The 21,527-nt window shown below is 39.8% G+C and overlaps 1 protein-coding gene across 4 annotated transcripts in view; it reads left to right on the top strand.

Annotated features, from left to right (window-relative positions):
• Positions 1-2,663: 2,663 nt before the first annotated feature.
• LOC132405996 (casein kinase I) overlaps positions 2,664-21,527 on the top strand; it is a 140,933-nt gene continuing 122,069 nt past the window's right edge. For 2 of the 4 annotated variants that reach the window (XM_059991099.1, XM_059991098.1), the window contains exon 1: positions 2,664-2,811. The gene's annotated coding sequence lies outside the window, so the exon portion shown is untranslated. The remainder of the gene's footprint in view (positions 2,812-21,527) is intronic. The other 2 variants (XM_059991101.1, XM_059991100.1) reach the window with 2 other exon arrangements.

The raw sequence follows: 21,527 nt of genomic DNA, 5'->3' as shown, positions 1-21,527 counted from the left end.
TAGTTCACTCATCGCACCTGGTGATCTCAACCTGCTCTGACCTTTCACCCTCCCTGCCCAGAGTTTCCTGGGCTGCCTGTTGTGTTTAAATTCTGTTTTGTTTTGTGGCACCTCGTGGGTTATTATTTTGCAGTCTATTATTAAAGTTATCATTGACTGCTGAATTGTCTCTGCTACTCTGCTTTTGGGTCAAGTCTCCTCTACATTTCCTGACAGCAAGGACTGTTAGGCTGGGAAGCAGCTTCTTCTCCCAGCTCAGGAGACTACTGAACTCCCTGCCACCACCCATATGTCATTACTTATGAAGTGCCAGTAGCATTACACTGCTTACTTTTAAACTTGTGTCGTAAATGCAACTTATTATTTGTTACACGAGTGAATCTGCAGATGCTGGAAATAAAAACACAAAATGCTGGCAGAACTCAGCAGATCAAACAGCATCTATGGGAGGAGGTAGTGACAATGTTTCGGGGCAAAACCCTTCATCAGGAGTCATTATTTGTTAATTTATTTCTTGTAGTATTACTTTACGTATATGTGTAAGAGTTATATGTACTGTGTTGTGCTGAGAAAGGTGTCTCATTTAGCGGTATAGATGTAAATGGTTGAATGAGAATGAACTTGAACTTGATTTGATTGTATTTTCAGGCTGAATAATGCTTTTCATTAGTTGTTGATGGTGTCTTCTTTCCAGCTTTGATCCTTGTGCTTGATAGTGTTAGTATTTCATGTCAAAGTAAATTTATTATTAAAGAATGTATATGTTCCCATATAGTACCCAGGGATTCATTATCTTGCATGCATTTACAGGAATAAAAGAAATACAATAGAATTTATGAAAATTATACTTAAATAAAGATGAACAAGCAATGAATGTGCAAAAGAACACAGATTGTGCAAATAAAGTAATACTGAGAACATGAGTTGTAAAGTCCTAGAAAGTGAGACTGCTGGTTGTGGAAACAGTTCAGAGTTGACACGAGTGAAGTTATCCACACTGGTTCAGGAGCCTGAAGGTTGTTGGAAAGCAGCATCCATCATCAGGGAACCCCACCACCCAGGTCATGCTCTCTTCTTTCTGCTTCCATGAGGAAGGAGTTACAGGAGCCTCAAGACCCACACCACCAGTTTCAGGAACAGTCATTATCCCTCAACCAATGCATGGTCTCAATATGTATTGCTTGCTTGTTTATTTATTTATTTTTCTATTTCTTTTTGTATTTGCCCAGTTTGTTGTCTTCTGCATATCGTCTGAATGCCCAGTTCGTGTGGTCTTTCATTGATTCTATTATGGTTATTATGGCCGCAAGAAAAAAATATATATATACTTTGGTAATAAACTTACTTTGAACTTTTTAACTTTGAATAACTGTTCCTGAATCTCAGGCAGCATTTATGGGGAGGAATAAACAATCGACATTATAGGCTAAGGCCCTTCATCACGACTGAATATAAGATCATGCGAGGCATGGGTAGAGTGGAGAGCCATTATCTTTTTTTCAGGGTTGAAATATCTAATACTTGATGGCATGCATTTAAGGCGAAAGTAGTGGTGCTTGGAATGCGCTACCTGGGATGATGGGTGAGGCAAACACGAAAGCTCTTAAGATCGAGGCACATCAAATGGAGGGATTTGCATATTGTGTAAATAGAAGGGGTTATATCAGTTGGACACCGCACACATTGTTGGAGAAACTCAGCCGGACAGGCAGCACTTATGGGACCGTGGACCCTTCACCCTTAAGCAGGTCTCGGCCCGAAACGTTGACTGTTCATTTCCTACGGGATACTGCTTGTCCTGTTGACTTCCTCCAAGCATTTTGCGAGTGTTGCTTAAGTTTTACAATGTCTGCGGAAGCTCTTGCGTCTTAGTTTTGATGGGTATTTGATTATTAATTTATACTTTGGTGCCACACTGGGAACTATACAGTTCCAATCCGCGTCTCTTGCTGCTCTCTGAGGATTTGCTCCAATGGAAACTCATCAGCAAGCCCGCACTCTTTCAGAACATGACTGTGGTCCCACCAGCTGGTGGGGAGAATAATCCATTTGCAAGATAAACAGCCAAAGCAAGATATACAAGTGAACCTATTACTCAGCAGCGACCCACGCTATCACACCTCAGCTCCCATCCTCTTTGTAAAACAGAAACCCATTGAGATTCCCTTGGAAACTTACCAGGATATTAAACTGGGCTGGCTGACTGCATGAGAAGATCTGACGTCAGCGGCTGCCTCCACCGCCTATTGATTATTTTACTGTCGGCTCCACCTTTCTGTGAGATCGTCAGTGAGCCCGCCCCCGGCTCTTTTTGCGCTGACAAGCGTCCAAAGCAAAGCAAGAGCCTCCGCCGCCAACTCTATTCCCTCCACCGTCCCCAACTTTCGTCTGCCCGACCGCTGCGAAACAAGCCAACTTCAGCGGCGAGTTGACACTCGGACTTGAGTGACGGGTCGCCGCAGCCAATGGTAGGCGCCATCTCCGGACCAACCTTCGTTCAGCCGCGAGTGGACTGCGGGTTTGAATGATGGGTCACCGCAGCCAATGACAGACGCTATCACCCAGAGCAACGTCCCAAGTGAGGAGGACGGCCGCGGAGGGTCCGTCCAATCGCGGAGCTTCGGAGGCTCTGGGCACTGCAGCCAGCAAGTTTGGTTGGAGGCCGGCGGGCGGGGGAAGGCGCATGCGCCAAGGAGTTGCCCTGGTGCTGGGTTGGAAATAGGTTTAAAAAAAAAATCCCAGCAGCGAAAAAAAATACAGCAAGAGAGGGAAATGAGGGGAGAGTCTTCTGCAAACCTGACCTAGAAGAAGGTACTGAGTTGTTCTTTACCTCTCAGCTGTGGCTTGGGAGCAGAGGGTGCTAAAGGAGAGGCCGGTTTTAGTCAGACTCTCGGCTGGTGTGTTGTGCTGCTGAGAAGCACTTAGGGTTAGGCTCGGCTCGGCTCTCTGTGGCTAGGCCTGCCTCGACTTCAGCGCCTGTAAATGAACCAAATGCTCTTCCTCCTGCCTTCACTGCCCTTCCCTCTCCTTCCAGGGGCTGCTGGCTTCCCGCTTTCTTTAGAACGACGAGCTTTGCGTGTATTCTTACTTGTAACACTCCCCAGACACTAGTTGTAGGGACTTTTTTTTTGTGTTTTTCATTTCGAAACCAAATTTTTTAGTTGTATTACAAGTTCTTTAAAGTCCAGGGATTCCAGTATTTATCAGCAGTGAGGATACCAGGTTTGACTACGTTATTCCAGAGGGGGTTGTGATCATAACTTCTGGTGGTGGATCCTTGGCAAAAAAAAAATTAGATGAATGAATTGACTGTTCAACTAAAGAGACAAATGTTTGGGGAATATGAGACTGTTGTCTTGTAGGTCTTTGTTGAAATGATTGGATTTGTGAATCTAACACCATAAAAACGAAACAGGAATGTATTATGCAATAGATGTTCAGCATATTAGGACCTCTCAATACCTGAACGTTTGCAATTATTTTAATTTGTCTTCTCTTCCCCATTTCCACCTCCAACAACTTTCCAATCAAAATACTAAACATGTAGAACTGTTGAAGCCTTTCATTGATAATTTTATGAAAGATGGGGTCTTTCAGATAGACACACAAATAGCTTTAACATTGTTTGGGGCATTGTTGAAAGGAAATAATGAATATATAATTTTATCTTATACTGGGGCTCCTCTTCAACAGTGGGTGAACAATCTAAAGGGGAACATTTTACTCTTTTTTAATTGGGTGGCATCTCTGTTTTTCAAACTTAGTTAATTCTAGTGATTATTTTCAAACTCAAAAGAAGTGGTCCCTGTTTGGAAAGTTTCTAAAGACACATTGGAGCTTTTGATATTATATATTTGGAAAAAATAAATTTTGGATCACCTACTAAAATATTTTGTAGAAAATTTTTGCTAATTTTAAATATGTCTACAAGGTGGAAGGTTGTGTGTGAGGCAGCAGTTAGTAGAAGAGAGCTGTTTGGGTAGTCATTTGGAAGCTGTTCAGGATGTGTTATGGAACATTTTGAATGAAACAAACAAAGTAACAGGTTACATGTTTGTTGCAAAATAGTTACATTCTTCATTCTTTAGCATGCAACTTTATTTAAATACTCAGGTTAGATAATATTGATACAATTTTTTGGAATTCAATTTGAATTGGAATCACTGGTGATAAATAAAAAATATATCATGAGCAGATGTAATGCTACAGATTTTCTAATGCTATATATGTTAGAGCAGATGCTAGATGCATATATATCCTTTTAAATCCTCTTTCAATATTTGATAGGATCTCATTGAAACTTATTGAATATTGAAAGGTCCATTTAGAATGGATGTGGAGAGGATGTTTCCTTTTGTGGGGAAGTCCAGGACCAGAGGACACAGGCTTAGAATAGAAGGACATCCATTTAGAACGGAGATGAGGAAGTTTTTGGAACGGTGGAGCAAATTCAATGGGCAGAATGGCTTATTTCTCCTATATCTGGTCTCCTAATGAATGGAAATTGAAGCAGAATGTGTGCTATACAGTCTAACCATTGGAAATATTTTTGCAGATTTGCCATGAAAATCTACAGTTGCATTGCACACTACTTTTCAGAAAACAGCCAACTGATGAATTTGAAGTGATGCTATTGTGTCACTATGTTTTGCTTTTGTGGGTTTTATTAATTACCATATGTAACATTCTTTGTAATTCTGCCCTCTGGTCCTGGACTATCTCATTGAATCGCTTTTCAACTCAGCACCAGCTTGATAATAGTTATGTTGTTAAATGTTTAATTCTTTTACATGATCCTAGACTATTGGTATACTGGTGTAGCTGTGGTTTGGCATCTTACATGTATGCTTTGACTGGGAATAGCTCTGAATAAATCACTTCCAGAATTTTGAAGCTATTTTGTAAGAGCATAAGATTTAAATGAAGTTTCAGCCATTCTGTCCATAAAATCTCTGCCATTTCATCATGGCTGCTTTACTGTCCCTCTCAACCACCTTCTTCTGTCTTCTCCCCATAATCTTTGATGTCCTGACTAATTAAGAATCTATCGTCTTTCGCATTACCCAGTGACTTGGCCAACACAGCTGCCTGTAGCAATTAATTCCACAGATTCACCACCCTCTGGCTGAAAAAATATTCCAGCTCATCTTTGTTCGGTAGGAATGTCTTTCGATTCCTCCAGCTGTGCCCTCTGGTCCAAGACTCCCCCACTATAGGAAACATCCTTTCTGCATCCACTCTGTCTAGGCATTTCAATATTTAATAAATTTCAATGAGATCCCCTTTCATTCTTCTGAAGTCCAGTGAGTACAGAACCAGAGCTATCAAACGTTCCTTATACATTAACATTTCATTCCAAAATAATTCTTGTGATCCTCTGGATATTTTCCAATGCCAGCACATTCTTTCTTAGATAAGGGGCCCAAAACTGCAAATGTGGTCTGACCAATGCCTTATAAAGCCTCAGCATTACGTCCTTGCTTTTATATTCTAAAGTGAGTTCTCTCTTTTTATGTATTTATGTCAACTGAATGGCAAATTAAGACCATCTTCCATGTTCTTGTATTTAGTAACCAGGTTTCTTGAAAATTTTAAAGGTGGATGGCTTTCCTCATTCACATCGAAACCTAACCATTTTTTCCTACTGATCCCTTCCACCCCGAGGCCTGCACTGCCTGCCTTCTAGTCATTATGTAATTGTACACTTCATTTGGGTATTTCATTCCACATGGTGGTCTTATTTCAATGCTAATATCAAAGCTCACAACGGCAATATGCAGAGCAGATTGAAATTTGTGACAGTCTATATGATTTGCCATTCTTTTGTTGGACCTATTTATATGGAGTTGATGGTAATGAGTCTATGGAATTCATTGCCACAGGTGGCTGTGTAAACCAAGAATGTACATATTTAAAAGCAGAGGGTGTTATGTTTTGACGCTGCATGGGTAGATTGTGGCTACAATCCATCCTGGCTGGATTGTGCTTTTTCATGTAACATATTGGATTAAATAATTTTGAAGCAGGAAGACATTGTCCAAGTTAATTAATTCACTTTGGCTGCCTCAGATGTCATCTTTTAAAGAACACAATTCTGTACTCACAATAAAATGGCTCTTGCATATTGGCTCTGCTTGCCTCTAAAGTTATGTCAGTTATTTTAAACAAAGAAGCTCCAGGAAACAAAGGTTCTGTCAAAGATGTCAGCATTCATAACGATAATCAACCTAGTATGAAGGAACTTGCAATCCTCAAATCCCCACAATTCAAACTTCTTTATACGGGAAATACTTAATACAAATATAGATGTGGAAAAAAGATTCTGAAGACTAATTTCCCATTACTATCCTTTGATAATCTTTTATAGATAGAACTAATTATAAAGGGAGATAAAATCCAATAATGATAGACTGATTATATGTTTATTCAGTGATACCGCACAGAGTAGGATCTTCCAGCACAAGCTGTACTGCATAGCAACCCCCGACAAGCCCAATTAACTGTAAACCTAATCTCAGGACCATTTACAATGACCTGGTATGTCTTTGGACTGAAGGAGGAAACCAGAGCACCTGGGGAAAATCCACACATTCCACGGGGAGGCACCTTACAGGCAGCACCAGTATTGAACTCCAAACTCTGACGCCCTGAGCATCGCATTTACTGCTATGCTACTGTGTTTTGTGCACAAAAGGAATTTCTTGGACTGTGCAATAGAGGACTAGAAATTATGCTAATTGACTGACTTAGTATGATGAAAGGTGCAAAATGCAGTGAAGTGCAAAGTATGAGACTGATGTGATAAAACAGTAGAGCAGAATTGAATTGCAGGGAGTGGCGGTGAAGAGATAAATGTGTAGAAACAGGGCGTTTAATTAGTTCAGCAAGTGCAAACTTCAGTGTTGTGAATCTGAAGAACTTTTTGCTTGTTATATTTGCACAAGAGATGCAGGAAATCCAGAGTAACACAAAATGCTGGAGCAACTCAGCAGGTCAGGCAGCATCTACGGAGAGGAATAAACAGTCGACATTTGGGGCCGAAACCCTTCTTTAAGAAATCTTGGTTAGACTGTTCACTTATTTACCTACATAGGATTCAACACAGTAATTCTTGATCACCTGGGTGTTTCTCAATTTCACTGTCAGTCTTATCTGTTGAAGTCTCTCAATATTTAAATTTCCTCATGGATTCAGTGGTCGCAGTACCAATCTGAGACAAGTAACCAAGTTGCATCAAGGAAAACTGATGTTATTTGTTACAATCTGTTGTAAGTATTTGGTTATATGTGTATGTAACCAAACTCCACCTCAGTCCTCATTGGAGGATCAGAGGTGGAAAGAATCAGCAACTTTAAATTCTACTGGTATTATTTCAGGGTACTTATCTTGGGCCTGGCACATAAGTGAAATTATGAAGAAAGCACAGCAACACCTCTGCCTCCTTAGGAGTTTGCAAAGATTCGGCATGACCTCTAAAACTTTGACAAACTTCTATAGGTTTGTGGTGGAGAGTATATTGATTGGCTGCATCACAGCCTGGTATGGAAAGGCCAGTGCCTTTGAATGGAAAATTCCTACAAAACATAATGGATACAGCCCGGTCCTTCCCGAGTAAAGCCCTCCACACCACTGAGCACATCTACATGAAATGTTGTCAAAGGAAAGCAGCATCCGTCATCAGGGCCCCCCCCCCCCCCTCCACAACTCAGGTCATGCTCTCTTCTTGATGCTGCCATCAGGAAGAAGGTACAAGTGTCTACAGTCATTCATGTTCAAGAACAATTTTTAACCCTCAACCATTAGGCTCATGAACAAAAGGGGATAACTTCACTTGCCCTGTCATTAAAACGTTCCCACAACCTATGGACTGAGTTTCAAGGACTCATCTCGTGTTCTTGATATTTATTGCTTATTTATTTTTATTATATCTTTTTGTATTTGCACACTGAGTATGCCCACAAGAAAGTGAATCTCATGGTTGTATATGGTAACCTATATGTACTTTGATATGTAGAGCTGTGCTCACCTGCCAGCTGTTTATTTTATAAGTTACTGGCATTTTTAAAATAGTAACAAGATTGAGTACAAACTTACAAGTGCAAGTAAGTGCTCACATGTGCATGACAGACTGGTTTGAAAACTAAGACTTGGGGACAGAATTAGGCTATTCTGCTCATTGAGTCTACTCTGCATTCCATCATGGCTGGTTTATTTTTCTCGACCCCATTTTTCTGCCTTCTCCCCATAACCTTTGACGCCCTTACTAATGAAGAACTTATCGGCCTCTGCTTTAAATATACCCAATGACTTGGATTCCACAGATTCACTGCTCTCTGACTTAAAAAAAAATTTTCATCTGTGTTCTAAGTGGATGTTTCTCTCTTTGGAGTTCATGCCCTTTGGTCCTAGATTCTCTACTATCAGAAGCATCCTTTCCATATCTTTACTCTATCTGGAACTTCAAATATTTGGTAGGTTTCAATGAAATCGTCCTCACTCCCATTCTTCTAAATTCCAACGAGTACTGGCAAAGCAATCAAACACGCTTCATATGCCCTTTTATTCCCAGAATCATTCTTGTAAACCTCAGCTGGACCTTCTCCAATGCTAGCACATCCTTTTTTAGAGATGAGTTTGAAAACTGCTCACAGTACTCCAAATGTGGTCTGATCAATGCCTTGTAATGTGGAAACTTTATATTTTTTTTAATTCTCATCCCTTCAAAATAAGGCACTGTATTTGCCTGCAACCTGCAAGTCAACCTGTAGGGAATCCTGCACTAGGATTCCCAAGTCCCTTTGCACCTCTGGTTTCAGTATTTGCTGACCGTTTATAAAATAGTCTTGGCCTTTCTTCCTTGTACCTTAGTGCACGACGATACACTTCCCTGCATTTAAGGGTACACGAGATTCATTGGGGAAAGTTGCATTTTTTGAATCCCGAATTGGATTGGTGCACAATAGTGTAGCCACAAGAGCAGGGGTTCCCAGCCTGGCGTCCATGACCCCTTGCTTAATGGTATTGGTTCATGCCATAAAAAGGTTGGGAACTCCTGTGCTAGAACACTCACTTTGCAGTGCCAACAATCAAGTGATTGGGGTTTGATTCCTGCTGCTGTCTATAAGGAGTTTCTACATTCTCCCTGTAACCACGTGGGTTTCTTTCAGGTGTGCTCCCACATTCCAGAGATGTAAGTTATGAGCATGCTGTTTGGTGCTGGTAGTGTGACAACATTTCAATTTGAAGTATATTGTAATTCCACCATACGAGTATACAGCTAAACAAAAAAAAAATTGGATCTACTGAGCCGAGGTGCAAAACAGAACACAGTTACAATGCAATGTAATAGTCATAAAATAATATTAGGACAAGGACCCTTTGCATTTGCAGGCTGCCCCCGTACAATTCTCATTGATTTGATTTGACACATTTTCACTGTTTCAGTGTTTTGATGTGACAAAGCCAATCTCATCTTCAAGAGTACTTGTGTTCTAAAAGTTATCTTGCTCAGTTCCTTGATTTTTATCTATATTGTTTGTTTATTATGTGCTGTGTCATATGACATGAGTGATTATGGTCTCCTGACCATGATTATTCTTGCCAAAATTTCCTATCAAAAGTGGTTTATCATTGCTGCCTTCTGGGCTGTGTTTTTAACAAGAGAGGTGACCCCAGCCATTATCGATACTCTTCAGAGACTGTCTGCCTGGTACCAGTGGTCACATAACCAGGACTTGTGACATCCACCACCTGCTCCCATGGTGACCCTGATCGGGGGCTGAGCAGGTACTACATCTTGTCCAAGGTGACCTGCAGGTTAGTAGAGGGAAGGAGAACCTACACCTCCTTTGGTAGAGACCCATTTATTTATATTTTTTGTATACTGTATGTGTGTATTTGCATGTATAATGTAAATGTACAGAGCACAATAAAGAAGTTTGCTGGAATACTTTAGACTTGAAGATACAAATGTCCTGGTCAGTTGGGTAGAAAAGCAATACTTGGAAGTTACACAGAGAATTACAAGGTACAGTATTACGTTTGAGGAGGTGCAACAGAGCAAATGAGTACACAGTCATGCAACACAAACAGGGCATTTAGACCATCGAGTCCATTACTGTAATTCTCCATTACTTCCGCTTTGTTTTCCCCACATTCCCTCGGGGCACCACAGTAACATAGTGGTTAGCGCAACACTATTACAGCTTGGGGTGTTGGAGTTCAGAGTTCAAATCCGGCATCCTCTGTAAGAAAGTTCATACATTTTTCCCATGTGCGCGTGTGTTTCCCTTGGGTGCTCTGGTTTCCTCCCACAGTCCAAAGACATGCCAGTTAGCAGGTTATTTGGTCATTGTAAATTACCCTGTGATTCGGCTGGGGTTGAACAGATAGGTTGCTGGGCGGTGTGGCTCGATGGGCTGGAAGGGTCTGTTCTGCACAGTATCTCTAAATCATTGGTTTCCAACCTGGGGTCCACAGACCCCTAGATTAATGGTAAAGGTTGGGAACCCCTGTTCTAAATTAATAATGAATGCACTTCTCCTAGATTCTATGAAAAGGAATGATTCATGATGAGCAGTCAACCCAATAACCTACAGGGTGCCCTGGTATACTGTACCTGCGATTTGAGATAGTGGATGGGGAGAACTTTGCATTGTGAGCACATATCCTTAATGGCGGCAGCATAGATAAATGTGAAACACGGACTTCTGCAGATGCTGGAAGTCCACAGCAACACACATAAGATGTTGGAGGAACTCAGCAGGTCAGCATCCATGGAAATGAGTAAACAGTTGACATTTTTGGCTGAGACTCGTCTTCAGGAATGGAAAGGAAGGGGAAAGGTGCCAGAATAAAGGTGTGGGGAGGGGAAGGAGGACAAGCTAGAATGTGATAGGTGAAGCCAGGTGGGTGGGGGAAAGGAGATGAAGAAAGAAGCTGGGATGTGATAATTGGGAAAGAAGGAATCTAATAGGAGAGGAGAATGGACCCTGGGAGAAAGGGAAGAAGGAGGGGCACCAGGAGAAGCTGGTAGGCAGGAGGGATGAAGAAGTAAGAGGCCAGACTCAGGATTAGAAGAGGGAAGAGTTGTATTTAGCACCCCTTCTCTGGAGATAAAGATTGTGCTTTCACCTTCAATATGCCCATCTCAACCAAGTCACCCCTCAGTCTCCTACATTCCAGGGGATAAAGTCCTAGTCTGTGCACATTCTGTTACTTCACGGCTGATCAGATTTAGCCACTGTGGCAAGATAGAAGTGGTGGCCCAGTTCTCATGATCAAGATAGTTTGATTAAGGGATGCCTTATTAACCAGGTAAGCCATGGATAATTTGAGTGTTCATCATTCATATAATGCAAAGATATTTTTTGTGTGCTTGTGAAAACAAATGGACATGTTAAAGTGAGGCCTCAACAGAAAATCTAAGATGGTATCCAGGATCGTACTAAGATTTTTGGGCTTTGAGGCTATGTTTTACTGGAGAGAAAACAACTTAAGATATTTGAGATCTCTATGAAATTTTATAAAAGAATCATTACTTGTCAAAATTTGCCTCTGCACCTGTAATTGTTGGAAGAATGAATGCCTTGTCTTTTTATAGTTGAGTTGCCCAAGGTCCTGCAGGGAAAAAAGATTTCCTAAACAAAACAATTTTCTTCTGTACCGACTGCAACAACTCCCTGTGAATATTTTTCTCTGCTGCTGTGGTTTAGTATCTGTGCAAAAGAAACGCTATGGATTTTTGCCTCCAATGTACAAAAATAGACTTAAGAAAATCAATAGTGTTTTTTTTGCCTTGGTTAATGAAGGACATTTTAATTGTCTCTAGTGAAAATTACAATTTCACTTGATAAGCACACATCCTTTGAAACTGCAATTTATTTTACACCAGTTTGCAAAATAAAACTGTAGGTACTTGATGGTGAGATTATGTTTGCTGAAATTGTGAGGCATTAACTGAGCAATTTGGTAACTGGAGAAAATGGAGGTTGCATCTGTCAAAGTAGAGGTGAAATCCTGTGTTAGTCTTGAATGTTCAATAAATTCAATTTTCCATGTGTAGCTTACTCAAAAGTTCAAAGTAAATTCATTATCAAAGTACATATGTCACCATATATAACCCTGAAATTCATTTTCTTGCGGGCAATCACAGTAAATACAAGGAACACAATAGAATCAATGGAAGACCACACTCAACAGGACAGACAACAACCATTGTGCAAAAAAACACAACAAACTGTACAAATAAAAAAGAGAAAAGTAATAATAAATGAGCAATCAATATTGAACATGAGATGAAGAATACTTGAATGTGAGTCTATAGGTTGTGGGACCAGTTCAGTGATGGGTTGAGTGAAGATATCCCCTCCAGTTCAAGAGCCTGATGGTTGAGGGGTAATAACTTCCTGAACCAGGTGATGGTGGTCCTGCAGCTCCTGTACCTTCTACTGGATGGCAACAATAAAAAGAGATCATGGCCTGGATGGTGGGGGTCCTTCAAAGGTTAATTTAATTACAAAGTATGGAAGTATAATACAGCTGTATTATTTGTCTCAATCAGATAGCCTTTAAATACAGAAAGACCATGGGTGTTGATGACAGAAAAGATATCAACTCCGCCCCCCCCCCCCCCACCCAAACCCGCAGGAAAAAGAAAATAAATAAATCTTGCAGACCCTACAGCAAAAATCAGCTAGAATAATAATCAATGATATCCCTCACTTGCAGAAAAAAACAGCAATGGTAGCACCAAGCCCCCAATCCCCTCTTTACACAAAAAATTAACAGATCACCCACCAGTCATACATCTACAAGAAAGAAAACACCAAAAAGCTGAACAAAACCAAAATAAAGTCTTGTTCAATAGTCGCATAAATCTCAGAATATGGGAAACTCCTTTTCATCTGCATATGAGGAGAGCAGCTACACAAACTCGGTCCTTCCGTAAAGAGTGACCACCAACCTGGGGCTGAACATGCCAATCCAGCTGCTGGCAATCTTTTTTGGGAACCATCACTGACCCCTTCTGCATTCACCTCAATGCTTCAATCTTCCTTGCCGCTTCGAGATGGAGTTTTTCATAACCATGTGTCTTGTCTCTGGTCTCTTCCACGAGTCAGCTGGTGTTCCTGGACCTTTTTGGACCATATCCGCTACTTTTTGTAGGCTGTTCCACAGGAGGTCATTGGTGTTTCACAACCTGTCAATATGCTCTCTACTGTGCATCTATAGAAGTATATCAAGGTTTTAGATGACATACTGAATCTTTGCAAACTTCTATGAAAGTAGAGATGCTGCTGTGCTTTCTTCATAATGGTACTTGCATGCCAGAACCAGGACAGATCCTCTGAAATGATAATCCCGAGGAATTTAAAGCTGATGACCCTCTCCGTGTCTGATCCCCAATGAGGACTGCCTCCTGGACCACCTCCTGTAGTCACCAATCATCTCTTTGGTCTTGTTAACATAGAGTAAAAGATTGTTGTAGCACCACTCAGCTATATTTTCAATCTCTCTCCTATATACTTATTCGTCACCCACCCTTGATTCAGCCAATGACAGTTGTGTCATATCGCCTGATTATGGTATTGGAATTGTGCTCAGCTTCACAGTCATGAGTATAATACGAGTAGAGCAGGGGGCTAAGCATGCAGCTTTGTGGTGCACCTGTGCTGAGAGAGATTGTATGAAATTTATCCTTTGTTCAGAAAAATATTCCTTTTAAATTATTCGGTAGACATTTTCAGCTGACTTAGTTGTTTATCTGGCTAAGCCCTTTGAAGATAAAGCTGAATAATTTTCTCATGTATATAAACATCACTGGTTCCTTTATAATTGTGAAGAGAATTTTGGCATTTTACCTCAACTATTTGAACATGAAATATGAATTATTAATCAGGATCTTATGTGCCTTTGAGCTATTTTTATCTTCATATCATTACTCAACATTAAACATTTTTTTTTGTTGATCTTTGGTTTAAAAGTTCAAGGTGCCCTGAATTCTTAAGACATGAGAGTAAAGTTAAGCCATTTGGCCCATTGAGTCTGCTCCATCCCTATCATGGGGTTATAGAACACTACAGCACAGAATCAGGTCCTTCGGCTCACCTAGTCCATGGCAAACTATTTTTCTGCCTAGTCCCATGGACCTACAAGCACTCCATACCTTTCCCATCCATGTACTTGTCCAAACTCCTCTTGTATGTTGAAAACAAACCCACAAAGACCACTTCCACTGGTAGCTCATTTCACACTCTTATCACCTTCTGAGTCAGGGGTTCCTAACCTGGGGTCCAAAGACCCTTTGCTTATTGGTATTGTCCATGGCATAAATTTGGGAGCTCCCCTACTCTGAAGAAGTTGCCCTCTTTCGACCCATTTCTCCTGCCTTCTCCCTGTAACTTTAGATGTCCTTGCTAATCAAGGACCTCTGAATTGGAAATATGAAGTTAAAAGGTAGGCACACATTACTTTTTCATTGACTCTTGTGTTTTTTAATATATTTACTGTGCCTGCCTGCAAGAAAATGAATCTCAGGGTAGTATATGGTGACATGTACTTGGATAATAAATTTACTTTGAACTTGGGTATTTCTGTTTAACAAAACAGATGCATTTTTATTGTTTTTAATTCTGAGAAACATTTGGAAGCAACTTAATTTTTCAATCTAAAGGCTGATTTTCACTGCAGTTTCTATATGGAAACAGACAGAATCCAATCATTGGGCCCACTGTACCGTGTGTCTCTTGCTGCCTATGAAAATGCTGGAAGATCAGGCAGCAAGAAAATGAACAAACAGTCAAAGCTTCAGTCTGAGACCCTTTTTCATTCCTCAGCCTGAAACGTTCTTGTTCCAGCATTTTGTGTATGTTACTTTGGATTTCCAGCATCTGCAGAATTTCTTGTGCTTATGTCTCATGCTTCAGTTTGTCCTTGCTTTTTATTTGTCCTTAATATTGTAATTTTTAAAGTTTCAGCTTCCAATTTTGATGCAGGCCCTTTACAATTAGAAATGTTTAGATTGTGATAATGCCCTGAAGAGAGAAAAATTCTCACGTCCCTTCCAAATCTTTAGCCAGTGATTATGAATATGATCTCTGGTCATCAATAACTCATCAGGGTAGTGTTAGTTCCATCTGGCTGTTGGTGTTTCTCAGATGAAGCCTGTCATCCTTAGTATAAATTTACCGTTTCTAGGATCATTTTATCTATTCAGAAGTGCTGTGACCAAAATTTTCCTCCACTCCAACTGACTCCTGTCCAGAAACTAAATAAATCAAGTAAATTTTATAGTACTATTAATAGTGTAGACCTCCCCAAAGTATGTTACTTCCACCTAATTGCTGTGCCTGTAGCCTTTTCACAATCCAATCTTGAAAGAGGATGACAGTTGTCATTATTGTCTAATCCTTTGCAGGTTATCCAACATTTGGCAAACTTAAATATACTGGTCCCTACACCTGGGGTGTAAGTTATACACTTGTGTGTTCTATGTTAGTAAAGAACCAATCACTGATCCCAAGCAAACCACCCAGTCTAAAAAAGCATCTTTCCTCCACTGGGCTGTGATGCCTTTCACATCCACAATAGCCACATTTTCAGGGGCTTCCATCCTCTAATATAGCTTCCTGTTTAGCACTTTGGCCTTTCAGAAGGCATTCAGCTGATGCAAAGCAACAATTAACTGTTGCGCATTATTTGCCTTTTTCCTTGCGTTCTTTCCATGATTAACTGGAATGAAGTTATATTTAATCACAATAATGGTTTTCATTGTCTACCTCGCCCTCAATGTGAGGCTGACTGGAAATGGCCTGCAGTTTCCTGGTTTATCCCTCCTCTTTCTTGAAAAGTGACATCATGTTTGTAGCCCATAGCGTTCTGCCAGTACTCTTCCAATTTGCCAAGACTGCTTGTGTTTTTTTAATTTTCTCTCACCACTTTTGGCCCATTCAATGTGGACCAGTTCAAGTTAGTAGTGCATGAGATATTTTGTTAATTACAGTAAAAGGAAATTTAACAAGTTCATAAAAAATCATTCAGACTTAAAATCTAATACAATCAAGTGCACAAGATATTTTGCAGATGTTGGAAATCCAGAGTAATACACAGAAAATGCTGGGGAATGAACAGTTGACTTTGAACCAATACCCTTCATCAGTACCATCCATAGATGCTGCTTGACCTACTGAGTTCTTCCAGAATTTTGTGTGTGTACTACTTGTCCTATGGCTGTAAGCAGAATGAACATCTGAGTTATTTAGTAAAATTAACCACGTCCTTAGAAATTTTATAATTCAGTTTGCTAATTATATCTCACTTTGTAATTACTTTATTGTTTGAAAGTTTATATTACAAAATGAAGTGACAGAAGCCATAAGAACAGCCAGTCCTTCTCAGTCACCAGACATGGTGTTCTAGTTAAAAATACCATTCAATGCTAAAGAGCAAGGAATTTAATATTTAATACTTTTTGAATGTGTCAATGTATAAAGCAGTTTGACCATGTTGAAAACTTCCGTGATGAAGCTTTATTCTCTTCCAAACTATTTTCCCAGTTGCCATGTTAGAATTCTCTAGGCGATTGTTTAGGCTGAATAATATCTGACAATGTGATGGCTTAGAATGAAAGAATGTTCCCAGTTTTGCTGACAAAAATTTAATTTTGGGTCTTCATTTTTGATAATGGGAATGATGTCTCAAACTGTATACAATACTTGTTTACTCTGAAATTTGGAGCTCTCATAAATCCTATTCAAAATCTAACATTTTTGATTGTTTTGAAAATTGCAACTTTATGAATCCCTCCAATTAACAGTAAATTTCTAATTTCTGACAATATCAAGCTTGTGATGCATGTGAAACATATTTTGGAAGTTAAGTTATTTTCCAATTATGTGGAGTAAAAGGCTATTAGAACGTGACACTTTTAAGTTAATGTTAACTGATCCCTAAAGAGAATAAAGCAGTTGGAAAGGTTTTATCAACAGTTTAGATTTGAGAAGTCTTTGTTGGACCAGAGCATTGGACTGGAGGTCCCTACAAAGGACTGTGAGAACAGCCAAAGAGGATCATGAGGGTCTCCCTACCATCCATCGGAGACCTTTACCAGGAGTCCTGTGTATGCAGAGCCCTTAGTATTATTAAAGATCCCACACTTCCATGCAGCATCCTTTCTGACTTTCTGCCATTAGGCAGGAGGAGACTGATGCATAGAGACAAGAATGGTCAGGATAAGAAATAGTTTCTTCCCCCAGGCCATTAGGCTTCTGAACTCCCTGATGCATCGCATTGGAAGTGTCGCTGTTCTGTACCTTACAATATTTAATTTATGCACTTACTTTATTTGTGTGTAATCCATCTGTAGGTTTTATCCTTACTTTCATAAGTTATTAAGCATGTGTTGTACAATGCTTTACACCGTGGTTGGGAGAAATGTCTCATTTGATGGTATATGTGTATATAGTTAAATGACAATAAACTTAACTTGGGAAAGGATAAGCCTATAGGTTATACTGCCTGTGTAATGACATTTGTCTTTGGTTATAAAAAGTGAATGGATTTGCACACGAGGTTTTGATTTTCTCCATGTCAGGATGCTGCTGAAACTAAGCTTTAGTTTTGATGTAAATACATACACTTTTAAATGTTTGCATCATGTATTTATTTAATTCCCTTCTTTGCCAAAGCAGTTAACTTAATTTTTGTTACACTTTTCCTCTTTCCCTACCTTTTCTCTTTACCCACCCCAATGCTCATTTTCCTGTTTTGATGACTCATCTGAGATAGAGGTATTAGAATGAGTTCACAATTATTCCCTGTTTTTTTTAAAGTCGAATTTTTGGTATGAATTGGAATTGCTGCATTTTTTGCAGTGACCTGCATGTAGAGAAAAGGACCGATTGATATTTGAAATCTCCATTCAATCTGCAAGGTTAAAGAAGTTCATTAGAAAATTATACTTATTTTCTTTTGGTTGTCAACTGTATCCTGACAATTGTTGGTATTGAGACTGGTTACTGTAATCTTGCAAATTTATGGGTCAAACTGAGATTCAACTTGGTATATTGAAATGGTACCAAGTTGAATCGCAATTTCATTTGCGGTATTGTACTTGTATTAAGTATACTATTGAGATGGTAGTCTTTTGGCAGTATGGTCATCAAAGATGATTTCACTAATGTTTCAATTGCCTGCCATGGGCATTACAGCACAGAAACAAGCCATTTGGCCCATCTAGTCCATGATAAACTGTTATTTTGCCTAGTCAACCGGCATCTGGACCATAGCCCTTCATACCATCCATGTACTTAAATAAATTTCTCTTAAGTGTTGCAGTGGAACCGCAGGCAGCTTATTCCAATCTCCGAGTAAAGATGTTCCCTTTAAATATTTTGCCTTTCCCCCTAAATCTATGTCCTCTAGTTTTAGTCTCATCTAACCTCAGGGTAAATGCAAGGCTTTTTCCACTATCTGTAGCCCTCATAATTTTGAATACTTCTATCAAATCTTCCCTCATTCTCCTGTGTTCCAGGGAATAACTATTTTAATCTTCCCCTAAAACTCAGGTCCTCAAGTACCAGCAACATTCTTATAATTTTCTCTGCACTTTCAAGCTTATTTATATCCAGCATTGGATTGTAAATGCCATATTTCTTATAAAGTTCTGTGGATGCTTGTTTAGCAAGTGAAAATATACTGCAGCTGTCAGTGTTCAAGAGATATTTGATTCTCAGTTGGTGCTGAAGGCACTCCATCTAAAATTATATTGATAGGCCTTGTGTCTTTTCAGTGCTATAGATTTAAAGAGAACATTTTAAAATGGGCAAGTAAGGTCAAAGAATATCATTCTAATTTAGAGATAATGTTATTTTTGCTTTGAATTTGCTCATCATAGTTGGTAGAAGTAAAGCTTATTACTGTCCTTTTGATTTTCATAATGGCCAGAAAAGAAAGCCATGCACTTAAGTCCCTTTTCTTTGTGTGACTTGAATTATAAATTTTCTGAATGGTCTCTGCCTGAAATGTCGACTCTTTATTCCTTTCCATAGGTGCTGCCTGACCTGCTGAGTTGTTCCAACGTTTTGAATGTGTGTGTGTGTGTGTGTGTTACTCTTATAAATATTCAACTTCGGCTGAGCTCTACAGCATTGTCCACTCTTCAGATCGTGTGGTTATGTGAACAGTGATATTCTCATTAGCAAGTACAGCTTTTATTCCTGAATTATTCATAAATGTAGATGAGTCTTGGCTCAAACCTACCTTTAATAAAAGTTCTCTTTGGCAATGGGAAGAAATTAAGTTGCTATAGATTTTTATAAAATGGTGACAGAATTGCTTTAAAGTTGATACATTGCACTGTAGTGCAATAAGGATAGCTGAAGATGTCTCATTTCTCGTTCAGTGACCAATTAAATATCTGAAATCTGGGTCTGTAACATCTTTGTGCATGGTTCCATTTATTACTACTGGTTTATATTGTAACATATACGGATGTTTAGTGAGAAACTTTGTTTTCAATACAGATCATTTCATTGCTTTAGTACATCAAGGTAGTACAAGAGGAAAAACCATAACAGTATGCAGAATATTTATTTATTTAGAGACGCAGCGCGGAACAGGCCCTTCCAACTCAATGAGCCGCACCGCCCAGCAACCCACGTATTTAACCCTAGCCTAATCACAGGACAGTTTACAGTGAGCAATTAACATGCTAACCGTTATGTCTTTGGACTGTGAGAGGAAAGTAGAGCATCCAGAGTAAAGCCCCCATGAACTGTGAGAATGAACACTCTCCTTACAGACTACGCTGGAATTGAATTCCTGAACGCCTCGAGCTACGTACCATGCACATCCAGTTCACGATCAGTGCCAGATTACTTACTCCAATTTTGGTAAAATTTTATTTGCTAAAGCAAGCTTTCTGATCTTTGTTAGTTCTGAGGTATATTATTCAGTATGTAAGTAAAAGCTGCTGGGGTGGCAAGTCTAGATTGTTGATGAGGGCATTAGTGGGCAGCCATCAATCCCAGGGGATCATGGGTTTGTGCCTGTGGTGGACTGTGTCCTCTCCAGGACGCAAGCCTGGGCGGGAAGATTTGAAGAACCAGCTGTTACCTATGCAGCGGGTTCCCCCTTTCCACGTCACTGCTGTGGTCCAAGGGAAGGGCAATGCACCAATACAAATTGGCACCAGTGTCATCACAGGGGTTGCCAGAGTGAAGTTGTAAACAACATCAAGCTGCCTTAGGGAACCCAGCTCTGGATTTCTTCCTCGGGGTTTACTCCCGAAGCCTTTCCCATGGGTGGGTATGGCTGCAAGGCAGTGGAGGTTTAAAATCAGAGTTTTCCTTCTCCTAGGCAGGCTGTAGTCCAAGGCTGATGAGCCCCATCTGTTCGAAGGACATATTATCCCCAATCTCAGTGTTCATGCCAATATTTGTGCATTAATAATAGCCTCCTGAATAAAGAATTAGAGGACTGGTTAATGTTGTGGATATAAAAAATTTAAAATGCAGATGCTGAAAATCTGAAGTAAAAACAGAAAATACAAAAAAAAGCACTCAGCAGGTCAGGCAGGCAGCATCAGTGGAAAGAAAATAGTATCTTCCTGCTCAGTACCTCTTCAAATTTCAAAAAGTTCAAAGTAATCTATTAAAGTACATGTATGTCACCATAGACAACCCTGAGATTCTTCTTCCTTTGGGGTATTCACATAAATACAAAAATACCAGACAAAAAAAAACAATAGGTATTGAGAACATGAGGTGACAAGTCTTTGAAAGTGAGTCCATAGGTTGTGGGAACAGTTAAAGTGAGGGAAGTTATTATCCCTACTGGCTCAAGAGCTATATGGTTAAGCAGTAACAACAGCATAGTTGCTGGGGTTCTTTTCCTGTCACTTTCTGTTTATAATGCTGTGGATGTGTTTCTTGACAATAGCAATACTTTTGGTAGAGAAGCAAAGAAAACAATGTAATCAATTAGCAAGGCTTTATACAAACACAGAAACAAGATCATTTGACCCTTTGTGCCTGCTATACCAATCAATAAGATCATGACTGATCCTTTAGTAACACAAATGACATGTTAGAGGAACTCAGCAGGTCAGACAGCATCTGTGCAGAGGAATGAACAGTTGATTTTTCAGGCCAAGACCCTTCATTCAGCATTTTATACCTCTCGACAGATGCTCCCTGACCTGCTAAGTTCCTGCAGCATTTTAGAAAAATAGAAAACCTACAGCACAATACATGCGCTTCAGCCCACAATGCTGTGCTGAACATTTACTTACTTTAGAAATTACCTAGGGTTGCTCATCGCTTTCTATTTTTCTAAGCTCCATGTACCTATCCAGGAGACTCTTAAAATACCCTATTGTATCCACCTCCACCACCTTCGCTGGCAGCCATTTCACGCACTCGCCACTGTCTGTGTTATATTTTTTTTAAAAAAACTTGCCTCTGACACCTCCTCAGTACCTTACTGTACCTTTAAACTGCTCGCTTTGTTATTTTGGATTTCTGACA

Source organism: Hypanus sabinus, chromosome 16 (genome assembly GCF_030144855.1).
Source record: "Hypanus sabinus isolate sHypSab1 chromosome 16, sHypSab1.hap1, whole genome shotgun sequence".
NCBI classification, from domain to species: domain Eukaryota; kingdom Metazoa; phylum Chordata; class Chondrichthyes; order Myliobatiformes; family Dasyatidae; genus Hypanus; species Hypanus sabinus.
Note: the sequence above shows the minus strand (reverse complement) of the source record. Positions and strands in the feature narration are given on the sequence as shown.